Source organism: Elgaria multicarinata, chromosome 3 (assembly GCF_023053635.1).
Source record: "Elgaria multicarinata webbii isolate HBS135686 ecotype San Diego chromosome 3, rElgMul1.1.pri, whole genome shotgun sequence".
Taxonomy (NCBI): domain Eukaryota; kingdom Metazoa; phylum Chordata; class Lepidosauria; order Squamata; family Anguidae; genus Elgaria; species Elgaria multicarinata.
This window is the reverse complement of record NC_086173.1, coordinates 77775392-77794654: the sequence shown is the minus strand read 5'-3', so window position 1 is coordinate 77794654 and position 19263 is coordinate 77775392. Positions and strand designations below refer to the sequence as shown.

The 19263-nt window shown below is 42.5% G+C and overlaps 1 pseudogene; it reads right to left on the bottom strand.

Annotated features, from left to right (window-relative positions):
- Nucleotides 1–393: 393 nt before the first annotated feature.
- Nucleotides 394–1187, bottom strand: LOC134395386 (NFATC2-interacting protein-like; annotated as a pseudogene).
- Between the last annotated feature and the right edge of the window lie 18076 nt (nt 1188–19263).

The window sequence follows — 19263 nt, the reverse complement described above, 5'->3', positions numbered from 1 at the left end:
CCAGCAGGCTTTTCTTCCATTGAGAAATCTGTTGTTTTATATAAACATGATATGTCTCTGGTTTTGTTGTATTTTTAATATATTTTATTGTCTTTAATGACAACATGATTTTAAACGGTAAGCTGGCCTGAATAGTGCAAAGGCAGTAGAAGGGCAAGATAGTCTGTCAGAAGTGGGTTTACAGAGGAAACCCCAGACAAAACCTCCATGAAGAGATGGAAGTGTTTCTAACTTCACACATAGATGTCATCACTGGATTTCTAAGGCCGTAGCTAGACCTAAGGTTTATCCCAGGATTGTCCTGGGGTCAAACCTGTTCATCTAAGTGCCACACAGGGCATCCAGCGCTTAGGCAGGGACGAACCTGGGATGATCCTGGGATAAATCTTAGGTCTAGCTATGGCCTAACTCTTCAGTGGTCCCAGTTCCAACCTCATGCTGTCCATCAAAATGGAAGACAAGTTGGCACCTGCCAAGGCCATGGTCTTGAAAGCAGTGATTCATAAGCACTGCCCGTGGCTCCCCACTCAGGACAGTGATATTCTTCTGGGAGCTTTTGTCTTTCCCTTGTACTTGGAGTTGCAGGTTTTCTGAGTCATCACTCGCTCTATTAGTTGCTTCCACTATGCATTTAATTATATCAGCCACACCCAGCCCCCGCCCATGAGGACTGACATCAGCTACAAGTTTACAATACCAGTGCAGGAGAAGTATTGTGTCCTTGAACCTGTAGTCCCTGCCCCATGTGTTCAGCCACCCACGGAAGGGGGCTCATCATTCCAATTGAGATTCTATAGAGATCTTTCTGACACCAGCTCTCCACTTTGGGAATTCAGAAAGCTCAGGTGTATCAATCATTTTGTTTTCCCCATCAGTTCCTGACCCCTCATTCTACAAGCTCCTTTTGGAAGCTGAGAGAGAGATCAGTTTCCTGTGCTTTTGGTCAAAGATGTGGGGTCCATGGTGTTATTTCCTCAGCTGAACTGGAGCTGGAAGTGAAGGTGACTGATCCGGACCTCTTGTTTCTTGCACCACTTGCTCTGTAGGAATCTCTTCCTCTTCATCTGATATACGAAGGACCAGGAGCTTGGAGGACAGCCCTGAGATGTTTCAACTGGCCATTTCAAAGACTCAAAGGAAAGCTTCCAACCATGTTTATCTGTCGCAGCAAAAGAACAAAGAGTCATGTGACACCTTAAGGAGTAAAAATTATTCTGGCATGAGACTGCCGACATCAGCAGATGCAAAGGAACAGTTGAAGGCTAATCAGAACCTTCTTAAACAGGGACTGTGGGGATGGTGCTGTCAGTGAAAAGGCTTGAGAGGCCCACTTGAGAAGGGATTTCTTGGGAGGGGGGTCCCCTCCTACTCTGAGTCATTGCTGGTGAGGAATCTATAAGGGGGCACTGGGGAGAGGAACAGGTAACAAACGGAGATGAGGTATCATCTGGGCACCAAAATCCTTCCCCAAGATAATGTTTTGAAGGGATAGTAGAAATTTCTATAGAAATAAAATAAATAATCCACCGTTTCTATTCTCCACTCTTTCCCAGTATTCTCAGACATAAGCATGTGCACACACACACGTGCACACACACCAGCTCCTTACAGCTAGCCATGTTCCAAATTATAATGTAAATGAGCTGCATGTAGCTTTCTCTCTCTCTCGTTTACTGATAAATCTTCGGAAATCTAAGCATTTGTTTTACTCAATGGAGAGCAAATTAGCTGTGCCCATTTTCTCTTTCACTTCTCAGTCCTCAGAGGACCAGCAATAAAGAGGTATGATAAAATAGCTTCCTTGTGGAAAGGGATGCTTCATGTGCTAATGCACGGCACTCGTTTGCAGTAATACACTTTAAATTCGGGATAAGAGATTTGAAAGCATAGCTTGGAGGTGGGGGTGGGGAAATCTTTTATATGGGAATGGGAGCTAGTCAGCTAGGACACCAGCAAGGGAAATAGAGAAGAAGGCATAAAAGCCTTCACACAGAGGGAGATGTTAAGCTTAACGTATTAAAGCCAAATCCAAAATATTCATTTCGCACCCATAAAATGAAAATAATTCTTTGTTTTTATTTATTTTTTATTGACAATATACATGAAACACAATGAAAATGACCATGAAAATATACACACACACAAACACAGAGAGACAAAAGAAAAAAGAAAGAAAAAAGAAAAGGAGAGAGAACTTAAAAAAAAAACCCACAAGATTCCACAGTAAATCAAAAACATATGGAGATTTAGTACAGAACATGGTCATGAAAGATTTTTTTAAAAAAATCGTAGAGTGATATTACACATTCCAATACCGACATGGACGTTGTACTTAAAGGAATGATTATATCCTAAGTGAAACAAATATTTCTGAAGGCTTTTGGGACTAGATGTGTACTATCTTTATTCATATATGTAATAAAAGTCCCCCACCCAGTGGCAAATGTATCTGATTTTTTTTTCCTTTTGCTATATGTAACTTTTGCATCAGTTTTTCTATTACCGCTACTTCCCATACTTTATTGTACCATTTAGTTATCGAGATTCCTTGTAAATCTTTCCAGTATCTGGCAATAAGCACTCACGCTGCTATTAATAGATATCCCACCAGTTCCTTATGTAATAGGCCTTTGTGTTGGCCAAGGAATAAGTTTAGAAGCGCCAGTTCTGGAGATTTAGTTATAGTTGTTCCAATTATGTTTGAAATTTCCAAAAATAAAATAATTCAAGTGACCCCAATCTTTTGCCCAGTGGTAAAAGAGCATATGTTGCACTTTTAGTATGTACACATAGGAGACCTTTGTGTACATGTTTCAAAAAACATTTATTACTTGACGCACAATTTGCCTCCAATAGATAAGGGTGATCAACAAAACAAGCATAACCTTTAGTAACGTTATTACAGGAAGCCAGATTCCGTCTGGACATCAGGAAAAACTTCCTGACTATTAGAGCAGTATGACAATGGAACCAGTTACCTAGGGAGGTTGTGGGCTCTCCCACACTAGAGGCATTCAAGGGGCAGCTGGACAGCCATCTGTTGGGGATGCTTTAAGGTGAATTCCTGCATTGAGCAGGGGGTTGGTCTCGATGGCCTTATAGGCCCCTTCCAACTCTACTATTCTATGATTCTATGAAAATTACATTTGACATAAAGAAATGCCTATTTTACATAACCTGAAGATTTCAGAAAGATTGGTTAAAGACTGAGGGAAAGGGGGCAGTTAACAGGGGAGGAAAGTGGGGGAAACTTGGTCACTCAAAAGTGTTTCAGAAAACATCATGTCAACTGCCCATCTCAGGTGATGCCATTTCTGTTTTCTTATCCCCTTTCTACTGTAGTTGGTCTTTATGATTTTTACATGCTGCAAAAATGTGGCTTCAAGGCAGGGATCCTCAGATCCTCGTGATATTTTTACATGGAAAAATATTCCAAATCAGAATCCACTTACAGGGCATATCTGCATCCATGTACTGAATCAGAAAAATCATAGATTTGCCACTCCTGAGAGCCTCCACAGGGCCAAAATGAGTGATCACTGGTGGGTGGGCGATTGCGCCAGCTGCAGCGGCAAGGCCACAAATGCCTGCCAATCCTGAATTTGGGACTGAAAGACCTGGGAAAATTGTGGGTGCATAGAGGGTAAGTTGTAAGCAAGCACAAGTTGTGACATTGCACAACATCATGACTGATCATGGGGTACCTCAGATAAGGCATCAGCCTTAGCTTCCAATTTTCTGGCTTTGTGGAGTTTGGACCAAGATGAGAAAGCTTTATCTTCTGATCTTTTAAACCAGCAGGTTTGGGTTTTTGTTTTTAGTTTTTGATAATTGAATATATATGCCATGACTATAGCCCTCTTCATAAGCGAGTTATCAAATAATCCCATATCATAATATAGATTCTTATCCAAAGTAGTAATATATTGGTCTGAACTAATTGTAGAAGGGCACACCTAAGTTGGGGTGGAACTGAGACCTTAGCTAGATGGGGCTTTATCCCGGGGCGATCCCTGAGATTGTCCCTGTGTGTCCACATGATGCACAGGGGATCCCGGGATCTGAGAGGGCTGATCCCTCCCTTGCCCTGGGATTTCACCCTACATTTTAGGCCCATTTTTTCTGCAGTCTCGGACTGAGCAGAACATCTGGCTGGGCATTGTGGTTTGTCCCAGTTCCTTGCAGTTCCTTGTGAGGAGTTGGGACCTGTGCATGGGGCGCAGAGCTCCTCAGGAGCTCTGCGCCCATCGGGGGTGGGGGGAGCGGGGGAAATATATATATATATATATATATATATATATATATATATTAAAAAATTACTTACTTTTTTGCACACTAGCGCTCATGTGCTTCTGTCTTTTAAAAAAAATATGGTGGGCACAACGCCTCTCATCTGAGGTCGTCGCGCACAATGTGTGAACAGAGGGGGAGATTTCGCGATAAAAATATCACAGGATCTTCACCTCTCCATCACGCTAGACCGCTAGGTCTAGCTGAGGCCTGAGACTGCAAACAGACTTTGGCCTAATCTACACCAAGCAGGATATTGCGGTATGAAAACGGTATATAAAAGGCAGGAGCCGCACTACTGCTTTATAGCAGTATTGAAGTGCACTGACAACTGTTGGGGCCCATTAACACATTCCATGTACCGGTTTCATACCAGTTTCATACTGCTATGTTCTGCTTGGTGTGGCTCCTGGTTTTTATATACTGCTTTCGTAGTGAAATATCCTGCTTGGTGTAGATTAGGCCTTTGTGTAGTTAAATTCTTGTTAGACTTGCCAGATGTCAGAGGTTGACTCAGATAGCATGGATTCATCAAGGTTTGGCTCTAATGTCATCTGGCACATCTTTCTTGTCCTTATGAATAACAGGAAATTATTTGTTTGCTCCTCTGTAGGCCAAGTGCTCATCAGTGCCCATTAACACCTCATTATCTAACTCACCATTGGTGCTCAGGAATGGGTCATGGAGAGAGTCTGCAATTGATCCTCAGCGGATCAGAGGTCATTTGGCTGAGGAGCAGCTGTGAAACTGCAGTTCAGCAGCAAGTCCATCTGCTATTTGCTTTCTTGATGGCTGTAAAGGATGGAAAGCACACCATCCTAAATGCAGAACAAGTACTGACTGTGCATTGCTGGCTTGGGGATCCTAGGATTGACTGATATATCTGCATGGATATCTACAGGGATCCTAGGATGTCCCAGTCCACTCCTGGGCCCACTTCAAAGTATGTTCTTAATCTTTAAAGCCCTTAATGCAGAGGTAGGGAAACCTTTTTCAATGTCAGAGCTGAATTGCAATCTGGGGAAGATCTCAGGGGCCACATTTCATCTGTGGCAAGGACAAAGGCAAAATGGACATGGCCACAATGTGCTTATTACCAATTTTAAGCCTACTCAGAAGCAGACATAACAAGTCTCTGTAAGACAAGCTTCAGAAGTAAGTAGGACTGAATCACTGAGCAGCTTCCTCCCCAGGCCCTGCCCACTCTTCCCTGCAAAGAAAAACTCTAATTTCTGATCACTAACTGATCAGAGATAAGTAGGGATGGACAAGCTCACCTCAACCTGCCTTGCACATGTGTCATGCCCCTACTTGAGGAGTCCTCCTGAGAGGAGGAGCTAGAGGCCCCAGGGTGCCCCAGAAGCCGAAGCCTCAGACCCAAGACCACCACCAGACCCGCAGGAGCCTGAGCCCTCGGGGGAGGTAGTTGCAGGACCATCCCTGCCAGGAGAAAGGGACTCTGCTTCTGAGGCAGAGGCTGAGCATCCCCCTGACCCCCGGGAGCAATGTCGCCTCAAGCAACAGGCGAGTAAAGCTCCTGTGTAATGGAGTACTCGCCTGCAGAAAAGGTCTCCTCAGGGAGAAAGGGTCTCCTCGGGAGTAGGGCTCTGAAAGGAGAGCTTTGATTACTGCAGCTGGGCTCTGGGTGGGTCCAACAGGCTTTGGGCTTAAAAGCCTGCATTTGGAATCAGCCAGCGTTGGAACAACTTTGGTCCATCCTGCCGTGAACCGTGCTTCCTGAACCTTGCCTGATGACCTGGTTACTGACCTTTTGGACTGCCTACCAACTCTGTCTTCAGACTGTGTAACATACTGATTGTTTTGACCTTTGCCTGTTATTGTGACTACTCCTGTTTTTGCCTGACCCGATTGACTGTGTGTGCTCTGACCTCGGCCTGGATTGATCATCCCTCTGTATATGCCTGATAAGCACGTAGAGCATCCTACAGCCTAAGCAAGACAACATGACTCACCGGCCTCTTGCTGACTGCCTGACCCTGCTCATCATGTGGCTTGTGGGCACCCAGCAAGCCAAACTGCCATTTTGCAGAAAATAGCAGCTCATCTTTTTATGTAAAGGGCTCTTTCACGCAAAGGGCAGCTGTAAATAGGCCCCTTCACCCAACGTAAGAGGTGTAAATGGTCCATTAAGACCATTTATGCCTGTAACATTGCATAAATGGGCCTATTTATGGCTGCCTTTGCACAAAAGGGCCCTTTACATAAAAGGATGAGCAACCACGTTCTGCAAAATGGTGGTTAGGCAGAGTAGTGGGGACTGCCACAAGTCGGGCAAGCATAGAGGTCTGCTGCCTGGCATCTGGGGGTCTGAGCCACTGAGAAATCACCAAACCTTGAGCCGCAACTGGACACCTGCAACATCCTTAGAGATAAGAGCTGTTCCCTCTCTGGCCTTCCTTCTTCTCACATCAGTCCGTTGGTTTCTGTTCACCACTCTGCCGCAAAGATCATCTTCTTGGCTCGCCGCTCCGACCATTTACTCCGCTTCTGAAATCTCTTCATTGGCTTCCAATTCACTTCAGAATCCAATATAAACTTCTCCTGTTAACCTTCAAAGCTTTTCACGGTCTAGCTCCTTCCTATCTCTCCTCTCTCATCTCACACTATTGCCCCGCTCGTGCTCTTCGCTCCTCTGATGCCATGTTTCTCGCCTGCCCAAGGGCCTCTACTTCCCTTGCTCGGCTTCGTCCATTTTCGTCTGCTGCCCCTTACGCCTGGAACGCTCTTCCAGAACATTTGAGAACTACAAGTTCAACCGCAGCTTTTAAAGCTCAACTAAAAACTTTTCTTTTTCCTAAAGCTTTTAAAACTTGATGTTGTGCAGACTTCTACTGTTACTTTCTACTGTTAGTTTTACCCTACCCTGTGCCTGCTTACCCTACCCTGTACCTGTTTGCATTCTCTTCCCCTCCTTATTGTTTTACTATGATTTTATTAGATTGTAAGCCTATGCGGCAGGGTCTTGCTATTTACTGTTTTACTCTGTACAGCACCATGTACATTGATGGTGCTATATAAATAAATAAATAATAATAATAATAATAATAATAATAATAATAATAATAATAATAATAGAGTGCAGTGAGAAAGGCTCCGTTTCTCACTACACAGCAAGGAAAAGCTTTTATCTCTGATAAGCTGCTGATCATGGATTTCCCATGCTGGGAGAGGCAGGGCCCAAGGAAGAAAATGGTGGGCCAAACAGGGAAAACCTACATCTGGCTCACAAGCTGGTGGTTCCCTATCCATGCTTTAATGGCTTGGGACCAGTTTACTTGAAAGATCATGTTCTCCAATATATACCTCCATGAACCTTATGTTTCACTTCAGAGGTCCTACCCCTACCAACTGAAAAGAAGTGGATGGCTACTAGGGAGAGGGCCTTTATGGTAGTGGCACCCTGGTTGTGGAATAGCTGACTGAGAGAGGTTTGCCTGGTGCATTCTTTTTGTTCCAATTGGCCTCTTAAATCATATGGTAGCGCACATACTGTGCATGCAGAAGGCCCAAGGTTCAATCTTTGTTGTATGCCAGGTCAGTTAATAGCTATTCGGGACTTGATTCCTGGATGAGCATGCTGACCCGGCCAGTATCTTGGAGGCCTAGTTGGATGAGACTAGGGGAGTAAATCTCTCCCAGCTTTGCCCACCTGGCTGCTTTATGATGCAGCAGGCAAGACCTGGGGGGCAGGGAGATGGAATCACAATGGTCTCTCATGATTCTACCCGACCCCACCCCAACCCCATCCAGCTGCTCTATCCTGCAGTCTTCCAGTTTCAGTGTATGCATCTGTTTCGGACAGAATAAGGATTCTCTTTGTGTACCACCTGCCCCACTGCTCAACTGTCTCCTTTCCTGAGCTAGCCAACGTGGCCTCAGGGTTGGAGATGGAGTCTCCATGGCTTGTTGTGCTGGACAACATCATCATACATGCTGAGGCCAGCTTGTCAGAAAGCACCACAGTGACTGCTCTTCCAAGGTCACAACAGAAGACCTGTGGGAAAGAGGAAAAGGGGCATTTGGTGGCTTGGTGGGGTGGAGAGGTAAAAGGAGAGGAGAAATTAGAGTCCACAGGATCCTGCAACCTCTCTGTTGCTCATCCTGCCCACTGTTGACAATTGAGCTAGATGGGCTCTAGGTGCCAGTCTAGCTGACTTTTTTTGAGGAGGAATGGGTGTGTATGAAATTGCCTCAGTCATCCCTCCTGTCCTGTCTGGCTCTTCCCAGTAATGCGTAGGATAGATGGTAGGCTGCAGTCTCAGAGCCCTAAATAAATAAAACAGGAAGTTTCAATGCTTACCAGTGTTCCTTTTGATCAGCCATAGACTTTGCAATGTTATATCTGAGACACGCTGATGCCCACTATCCCCCATTAGCCACCCGCTACACAAGACAAATATCTCCATCTTTGCTCCTTGTTACTGAGGTGATCAAATCAAATTGGAGAGCTGTTAATAGTGTTGTTTGGGACCCACTCTGTCTTCTTCAGCTACCTGCAACCATTTTGAATGGAAGAAATGAACTCCCAGAATGAATGAGTAGCCGATAGTGAAAAGACTTTCCTTATTCACATAACGTGCACAAATATTCTGGCTGTTGGAGGCTTTCTCCACATGTCGACCTGCTGCAGGATAATCTCCCTCCCTCCTAAGAGCAGCAGCTGCCAGCAGGAAGAAAGCTGCAATGTGATGAGATTATCACCATGTGTTATTCACAGGTTATCTGAATACACACTTATGCCAGTGGGGAATGGAGTATAGAAAGCTTTTCTGCAAAAGTTAAGCAATACCAACATTCATCACAGCTTCACTTTTCATTCGTTCCTCCCTACCCCCTTTCTACAAAACAAAAGTCAGACACATAGAGGTACAGCTTTCTAGATCAAGTTACATGGACAGTATTTGATGTGCTTATTTCCATTTTAAAGAATCAATTTAGCACTGTACAGATTTTTTTAAAGATTGTATTTATTTATATTTATTTATTGCATGTTTACCCTATTTCTTCGATTCTAAGACGCACTTTTTTCCCCATATAAAAATCTCTAAAAATGGGGTGCGTCTTAGAATCGCGGGTGTGTCTTAGGGTGTTTTTTTTTTTTCTGTTGGTGGTACTGAAATTAGTGTGCGTCTTACAATCGATGGCGTCTTACAATCGAAGAAATACGGTATACTGCCTAACAGCTGAGGCTCTCTGGGCAGTTCACAATTAAAACCATAATACATAGAGGTCAAAATTTAAAACTATTTTTAAAAAAAGTCATATAAAACCAGAAAAAGTTAAAATCCAGGGAAAGCTTGTCTAAAAAGATGGAGGTGTTTGAAAGATGTTATATTTTCCACCTCCCAAACTGCAGGAGGGAGGGTTTCCCAGAGGGTGGGTGCCGCCACAGAGAAGGCCCGCCATCGTGGTTCTTCATGATGACATTCCCTTCATTTTGGGATGATGAGCAGGGCTTCCTCTGATGATCGTAAATGTTGCCTGGGTGTGTATAAGGGAAGGTATCCTGGTCTCAAGTTGTTTAGGGCTTTACTGGATAACCTTGTATTTGGCTCGGTAGGTAACAAGCGGCCAGTGCAGTTCTTTTAGCACAGGTTTTATGTGGGCAGAGCTAGGTGTCCTGGTGAGCAAAGATTGTTTTAGGTTTAATGCATCTCATTTTTAAAGTGGTGATTACAGAGCAATCCAATGAGGTGGAGGAGGGGAAAGTGCTCAGTGAACTAGCACCAGCAGTGTGGAAGGCGTGATCGATGTGCTTTTCCTTTCTTTGGGTTTTTTCCCCCGACCATTGCTTTTTTAACTTTTCCTTCCCACTGCTTTCCCATTCTGGTCCTTCAATCCCTCCTTTTTGCCCTCCCCACAGTCAGAGAACTAATGGTGGAGAAGGAGCAGCCACAGATGACTGATATTCCTGTGGCTGCTGGGAGTCAGCTCCTAAGGACAGTCCAGCCCTCCCTTCCCCTCTGAGATCCTATGTCCCCTGTCATTTACATTTATATTTATATATTTCTTACATATTTATACTGCCCAACAGCCTAGGCTCTCTGGGCAGTTTAGAACTAAAATATGACAATTGAAAAGTTCAGAATCACATAAAACCAGAATAGGCTACAGTCCAGGGAAAGCTTGTCTAAAGAGATATATTTTTAGGAAGCGTTTAATACTACATTTTCCACCTCCCGAACCACACGAAGGATTGTGTTCCGAAGCGTGGGTGCCACTACAAAGAAGGCCCACTGTTGAGGTCCTTCATGATGACAGTCTTGTCATCTCGGAGTGACGAGCAGGGCCTCCTCTGAAGATCATAAATGTTGTCTGGGTGTCATGCCCTCCCAGATACCATTGGATTGTCCCCTAAAGTGCATTCTACCTCCTAAACGATAGTATTGCTTTTACAAAGCACAGTCAATTAAAATGGACTGAAGCCCATGATTTCTTAGAGTGGCAGGAGCAGCTTTCCAAGATAAGTGGAATAGAAGATTCCTGAGTAATCCACAAGATGTGGTCTTCTGTGCTCTGTTAAGAAAATTGGAAACTGGGTTGCATCCAGTGTAATGTTCTGCCACTGGCAGCTCAAGAGATTCCCCTGCTGCATCTGCTCACATGAGGATTGGATCCAACCCACTCTGGTTTTGCACAGCTTCCACTTGCTTCAATGGAGCTGGTACAGAAGAATTTTCCAGGGATCAGCACCATAAAACCTATAACACATAAAGGGGGGTGGCATCAGATGGTTAGAAATAAAGGAGAAGCAAAGCTAGTGGGAAGTCATATCACTACCTTAGTCCCCCCATACCCTACTGTAACCAAGCGTAAGTATGTGTAAATGGAATTCATTCTTTCCCTGTTTATCCCTGCCTTCATTTCCCTCCCCTTCCTCTGTTTTCTTTCCAATTCCAAATTTTAGATTGCAAGCCCCTAGGGGCAGGGTCTTGAACTATTGTACTTTACAAAGCACTGTACACATTGAAGGAACTGCATAGAACAATCCTTGGAAGGTATCAAAATGGTTCCCTGGGCAGAGGACCCCATTGCTAGCCCCTGCTCCCTCTTCCTGAAATGAACTTCTATTTAGATGATTAGCTTCTCACTGAGCCCCTGTGCCAGTACATATAAGGCACTTCTAACTTTTCTCACTTCCTATTCATTAGAGCAATAAATGTGTTTGAAGTGTAAGGCAGCCTTGCTGTCAATACCATTTTCATCACCGGTAAGTCTATTTAATAAGCTCCGTTCATCAGCCCTCTCTTTCTGAGTACAACATTTCCTGGAGGCAAATAAAATACGCATTATTAACATTTGAGATATTCAAAAGAGACCCTTTCATGTGCAGCCTTGGTTCATCATGAATAAAATGGTGCACTTTATTCTGCCGCTTTATGCCTTCTCTGCTCTATGCCAGGGTGAGTTTAAGATTCTACTGCTCCTCACACCTTCAAGTCAGGATATAGTCCTGGCCAGAGCTCATTAAGCATCTCCATCTTTTCATGCCTTTGTTTCAGTTCCTGAAAATAAAACATTCTAATGAGGGTCAAACTCCATCAGGGAACACAGAGAAAAATGTCATCAGCATAATCATCAACTGCTAAAAGAGAGGACTTGGCAGACATGTGCTAGCATTGGACAAAGTTGCCGTCAAACTCAGGGAACTTGCAGACTGCAAACTTTTACTTCTACCGAGACACTGTGGTTCCACTGTAAGCTACATGATGTAGGTCCATCTGTCCAGACTGTTTCCACAGACTCCTTTTCCCTTTTACTCCTTTTCCCACCTCCAAGTCTGTTCCGTCTTGATGGTCGTATCCAATAGAGTTACTCGCTCCCACTGATTCTGTTGTGCAAGTGGACCCCACCTACCAACTACACAAGGTTGTTGTGAGAATTAAATGGAGAGGAGGACCATGCAAGCCACCTTGGGTTCCTTGCATGAGGACAAAGGGTGAGACATACATATAAGGCGCTTCAGGCAGCAAGCCCTGAAATGAGCAGAAAGGCTCGTTTCTGGACTGGGACAGGTCAGTGGAGCGCCATTATGCAAGCTCCACTCACCTGCCCAGTTCTAGAAATGAGCGTTTTCGGTTCCTATCCAAAGCACTCACTGCCTATTGTGCTAGCAGTGTGTCCCACTGGTGCTTAGGCAGCATTGAATACTGCACTGTGGGGGGGGGGGGTATTTAACAGAATATATATAGTCTTTTTGTGTGCAAATGGACACATTCATGGACACTTGACTCTAATGCCTGAAGCAATGTACACAGTGTTTTTTTGCACATTTTTCAAATGTGTGCATGTAGCCAGACACTTTTATCTTTGGTGGACTGCATCGCAAGCTCAGAAATATATGGAAATAATATTTCCTTTCAGCAAACTGTTGGAGAGGATGTGGGGGAAAAGGAACGTATTTACATATGTGGTGGGAATGTAAATATTTGCAAAAGTTGTGGAAGATGGTGTTTTCTGAGATTGAAGAAATTGTTGGAATGAAGATAGAAGAAACACCAAGAGTTGCATTACTCTCACTGTATGAAGATTTAAAATGTAAAAAAGAAATTAAGGAATTGATAACAAATTTGCTGACTGAAGCAAGGCTAATTCTAGCTAGGAACTGGAAGATTCAAGGTGATTATTGTATTGAAGAATGGTATAAAGAAGTATGGGATATTGCTATTAATGATAAATTGACATGTAATATTAAAGTGAGAAGAGGTATAGCAAAAATGAATGATTTTGAGGGAATTTGGAAACAGTTCCTAATATTTGTGTTTCCTAAGGGAAGCAGGAAACCACCAGAAGAAGAAACTATGAGATTTTGGAAACAGGAATAAGATCCCAAGGTGGTTAAGTATGATTATGTTAAAAAGATTAAGTGAGAATATATGATATTAATGTGATTTAACATTAATGTATTATGTTGTTTTTCTTTTAATTGTATTGATGTATGTTTAAGTATTGAAAAATAAAAATATTATAAAAAAAAAGACAAAGGAAAGAAATATATGGATTTTCTATTGCAAATTGCATCTGTTTCTGCATTCAGTTCCAGGAAACTGATTGAAAAAAACATTAACAAATTTTTCATGCATCCCTCATAGGGGTGGGTAACAATTTCATTTGGCCAGGTCTTTAGATAAGAACTAACCCAAATTCAGAAAGCTCTTCTTATTGGGGATGGAAAGGACTTGAGAATAACAAAATATGGAAGAAACCAAAATGAACAGATTCTTCCATCCAGACTCAGGCTTATGATGGATGCTTAGCTCTTAAACATCTGGTTTTGAATCCCAGTGTATTCAATCAGGTAAGGGTTGCCACTTCTTTTTCTGGTAGGCTCCTCATCTTTAACAACTATATGGTAGGCTGGTACATCATGGTCCTCACCATGCTGGGAATAGCTGGATCTATTGAATTTGGTGTGTGCAGTTGGGTGAGAATTTTGTATCTGTTCATTTTTAATAAAAATTTACCAATATTTGAAAATGTCTCCATATATAGGAAGAATAGAGCTTGAGATTTTTTAATTAATTTTTTAAATGAATGCAGGAGAAGCAAATCTGACTGATTTGTCCATCCCTAGTCTCATGTGGAATTACTACCAACTTTTCAAACTTCAGTTAGCATAGCATTTTCTTGTGTTTCTACAACACTCTATGTTACATCCACCGTAGTGTGCAAAGGATAGCCATAAGGCCAGGTGACTACAGTAGTGAAGCACTTTAACACACCAGCTTGCCAGTATCGTGCTTCACCTCAATCCTAAACCCCGAATCTGAATGGAAGTGGGCTGATTCGGCCAGCTTTGGCCCGAATCCAGTTCGGGAATGGATTGGGCTGCCTTGGCCCAAAGCAGATGAAGCAGCTTTGGGCCGATTTGGCCTAATAGCCAGCCTCTGCCCCCTCCCCTCCCACCTACCTGTGGGCCTTGTACCCAGGTTTCTCAGTAGCCATCAAGTACCTGGGAAACCACAATCCCTGGCCTGCTTTGGATTTGGAACCAAATTAGGCCCTAATATTTATTTCTTTAATCCATTTTTTAAAATTGTGCTTGACGTCTTTTTTGTTTAAGGGTAGTGCAAATTGTGTGTGTCTGTGTGTTTTAAAATTTTCACTTTAAATTTGCACGTACTTTCCCATAAGTGCAAATGTAATCATTTCATGAAAATGTCAAAGTCAGTTTAAAAAACAACAACACCTGTTGCTAAAACAATGTTCATCAGAAAGGTAGAAAGGTGTGCTGGAGTGAAGAGGTGTGGCAATAAGGCTCAATTGCTTGAAATAGTGCATACATCAAAACCTCACCTATTTAAAAAGTGGCTAAAGTGAATGCCACCTGTGTAGCTTGTACTGTTGTTCTGTTCCTTCCAAAAGAGTCAGATTTCTCCACAAACCCGCCCCCCTCCAAAAAAAACCCAAAGAGTCACAGGAAAAAGGCAGGAGAACAATGATTTGATGGAAACATCATGTAAATGTGAACCGCCCAGAGAGCTTCAGCTATTGGGCGGTATAGAAACGTAATAAATAAATAAATAAATAAATAAAATAATCTGTAAAAGGTGAGCGAAGAAACATTTGAGATACAGTTGCTTAATCCACAAACACAGTAATATGTGTCTTCTACACTCCAGGGCATCGTAGACTCTCATTGTTGAGGCTGTCTTGCTGAGCCCTATAGGTCTGACCAAATCAACTCAGAAAAACTCTTGGTTGATAGGTAAAGTCTCACAGCAACTCGCAGCTTTTCTTACTTACCTGCTGAAAACATTTCATGGCAAGTGATTTATATCATCATTCAAATTTCCCTAAAAAGCATATAAGATGCCATAGCTTATCTTGAAAGATCTAGTACAAGTCAATTTTAAACTCTGGCAGATTCCTGTCAAATGAAGCAAAGTGTTTTTTCTCAGTATTAATAGGTCAAGCCCTTGTATGTTATAAAATATTCCTTCATAGAAAGCTCCAATTATTTATTTTTTAAAGAACAGATCTGACAGAGCTCATGGCCCATTTCTCCTGATAATGACAGCATTCCAAGAGATGGGGTCAATCTCTGAATAAAAATGTTTTTTTCCCATCACAGTTTTCTTCCCTTGGCAACAACAATGAATTTGGAACAATTACCTGTTTCTGGGGGAACAATAAAATAAATAAATCCTTTTTAATATGAGTGACCTTGGAAAAATGGTCTAGCAGTGCAGTTTTTCTCTTACATCAGCAGTATTATATCATTCCTAGAAAATATAAAATTAACTATGGGGTATAAGTCCCTCAACATCAAAAATTCATAGACAAAGAGAAAGAAAGAGATGGGGAGGGCAGGACTAGAGTTTAGACCCAGAAGAGATTCAGTTTCGAAACACTGGCAGCTGGAACTCATTGGTATTGGCAAAAGGCAGGGCAACTAATGGCAGATGGATTCAAGTGATTTCAGTAGGCGGAGTCAAGACAGAACAAAAATGTACAACTGAGGGTTGGATAAATTCCTGGAGGAGAAGGCTATCAATGGCTACTAGTTTGATGGCTTTGTGCTACCTCCAGTATCAGAGGCAGTAAACTTGTATACAACAGTTTCTGGGGAACATGGGTGGTAGGTGCTGTTGCACCATGTCCTGCTTGTGGGTCCTTCATTGACAGCTGGTTGGCCACTGTGGGAACAGAGTACTGGACTAGATGGACCCTTGGTCTGATCCAGCAGGGCTCTTCGTATGTTCTTATGTTCTTAAATTAACTGTAAGACCAGGTCTGCAAAGCAGAGCATTTGAAAGGGACGGAGATCCCCCAGCAAGGCCAAAGATAGTGTTTTGGAATTTGCAGTAGTAGTAAGCTATTGCAGGGAAAAGGGAAACTGAAGCAATCATGCCTGTAAACCACACTGAAAAAGACAATGGCAAAGCAAAATTATTATTATTATTATTATTATTATTATTATTATTATTATTATTATTATTATTATTATTATTACAAGGGCTTGGAGGCTCCTGGGCCATCCCACAAATACACATCATGATCACTTCCACAATCCCAGGTTAAAATCCTGAAAAAAATAGAGGAAAATATTTTTTAAAATAGCAATGGTGGTTTTGGGGGTATTTTTTTAAAGTAGCAACCCTAACACATACACACACACACACACACACACACACACACCCCACTATCTCTTCCATGGCACCAGGCCTTCAGTAAAAATATGTAAATATATAATAAAAAACTGCAAATATTTTTTTAAAAAATTAGGAATGGGTTAGGAGCAACAGGGAACCCTCCCCCCAATTCCTACACATCCCTTAAATTCCCAAACCACTTTCTAGTTGTGGCTGCTCCCTTTCTTCCAGTCTCTTCAGCTCTGTCTCTTTGGTTCAACTCCTGGTTCCCCTCTGATGGACCTTGTGTTTTAGCATTGACAGAATAGAAGAGGAAGAAAATATATATTCAGATAGGATTTATGTAATTTAAATACTGCTATATTGCTTTACCAGCCTCCAAGTGGTTTATAACAATAATGACATGAAAAATACAGCTATGGATGATATAAAAGAATTTAAAGTTTAAAATCTCCAACAGGCAGCTGGTTGAATACTGTTTGAACAGAATGCTGGACTAGATGGCCCTTGGTCCAATTCAGCAGGGCTCTTCTTATATTCTTAAAATAAGGATTAAGACCAGAGATGGGGCTTGGGTGAGTGGATGGGGCATGAGGGTAAGGGTAAGCAGAATTTGGGGTGGAGCTTTAAACTCCACCACTAGAATGCTTTTTTCAAATGGCAAAAAAGAACTACCACAGGAATAATAAGACCAGATTGAGCTTTATCACACCAGCATTATACTGTGCAATCACTGTGAATTGCATGCAAAGGACTCAGAAGTTTTCCACCTTATAATCTGCTTTGATTGTGAAGCACTCCCATGCATCCTGCCTTAATTGTGCTATAAAGCAAAAAGATTCGCCGTATTTAGCCCCTACTTTTTGAGCGTATCTTCCGAGCCACCACTGGGACGCAGGAGCAGGATTTAAAACAATTGCTTACATCTGCGTAAGCCTTAAAGATAAAGACACCAAAAATTGGCACAGTAATAGATATAAGGGAGAGCTTTAAGCATACCAAATTTAAATTGAATTGTGTCATCCGTTGATTTTTTTAATGATTTTTTACATTTCCCCCCATGAACTCACTTCCTGGTATGCAAAGGATCGCTGTCGCCCAGTAGCAAAAACAACAACAACTGCGAAAGCTTAGCGCTACAAGGATAATCCGAGGGAAGCAGGTACATGGGATGAAGCTCACTGTCATCAGTGGGATAAGTGGAATGGAATACAAAACTCAATGCTTTTGTTTGTTTGTTAATGTGCCAGTTTAAGACTAGAGTTGAGGCTATCTCATAGAATTATAGAATAGTAGAGTTGGAAGGAGCCTATAGGGCCATTGGGTCCAAACCCCTGCTCAGTGCAGGAATCCACCTTAAAGCATCCCTGACTGATGGTTGTCCAGCTGTCATCTCATGTTGGTCAAGCTCCAAAAAGCCAGGGAACTGGAAGCTAAGGCTGATACCTTAATTGACATGCCGTATGATCAGTGATGATGATGTGCAATGTCGCAAATTATGCTTGCTTACAAACAAACAACAGGCATGGTTCAACTCATGGGAGAATTCCTCTAGCAACATAGCAAGGTTCGTATGTTTTATAAGGCAGAACAAAACCAGCCTGTCATGGCATCTCATCCCAGGTGCTCCATCCCCACCCCATCTGGATTTGGGCTTGAAAGACCAAGAAAAAGTGTGAGTACATGGAGTTTTAGCTTTATGCAAACACGAGTCATCTCAACTAAAGGGACTTTCCCATTTCCTTTTAATATTTGTTTAATCAACCTGAATGTAGGTGCATATGGGCAAGTTGAAAACAACAACAACCATTATTGTTCTGAACTTCAGCATTAAGATTTCTATGAACATGTGACGTGATTTCCTAGAGATACCAGCTTTTCAGCAAGCCTATGCCTTGAACCATAGCTTGATAGAAAACATGTAGCAGATGATAATGTTTATCTCCAACACATCAGCAGCTAAATTTCTGCCCACTTTGTTCAAAGACACAAGACCAGCAGATCTGGCCAGGGTTTTGTTTTTCTTTTCTGGTCAGGTGGTAACCCTTTACCATTGCACTCAGCAAAGACATAGGCCATAGCTAGATGGGGCGATATCCCAGGGCAATCCCCGGGATCATCCCTGTGCATCTACATGACGCACAGGGGATCCCGGGAGCAGAGAGGGATGAACCCTCCCTTTCCCTTGGATCTCACCCTACCCTTTGAGCCTGCTTTTTCCATGGTCTCAGGCTGATCCCAAGACCATGGAATGTGTGGGCGGGCATCGCAGTTTGTCCATCAGGGGTGGGATGGGGGAAGCAGGGAAAATTGTTAAAAATAAAAAAAACTTACCTTTTGTGCACGAGCGCTCGTCTCCTTTAAAGAAAAAACCAAAATGGCGGGTGCGATGTGCTCTCCCTCCGAGGTCATTGTGTGTCGTGTGTATACAGAGGGGGAGATCTCGTGACAAAAATATCTCGAGATCCTCACCCCTCCGTCGTGCTAGACGCGGTAGGTCTAGCTGAGGCCCTAGTGAACCAAATGGAGTTTTTTCAGAAGATAATCAGTTTGGATTTCATTCTATTAATAAATTCACAAAAAGCATTTAGTTATTCAAGTTCATAGGTCACATTTTTCAGATCAATAAATTTACAATCAAGGGATCTAAGGTACAATTGCACACACAACTTGCTGATGAAATTAAGAACCTTTACATGTTAGCAACTCGGATGTGAATCGAATTGCTTCCATAACGTGCGAATAGACAAATAAATAAATAAGTCTCTCTGGGGAGGAAGAAGTGACAAAACTGGCAAAAAACTACTTCAAAAATAGTGTCAGGCTGTCTTGCTGAAATGTTATCATTTTCGTGTGC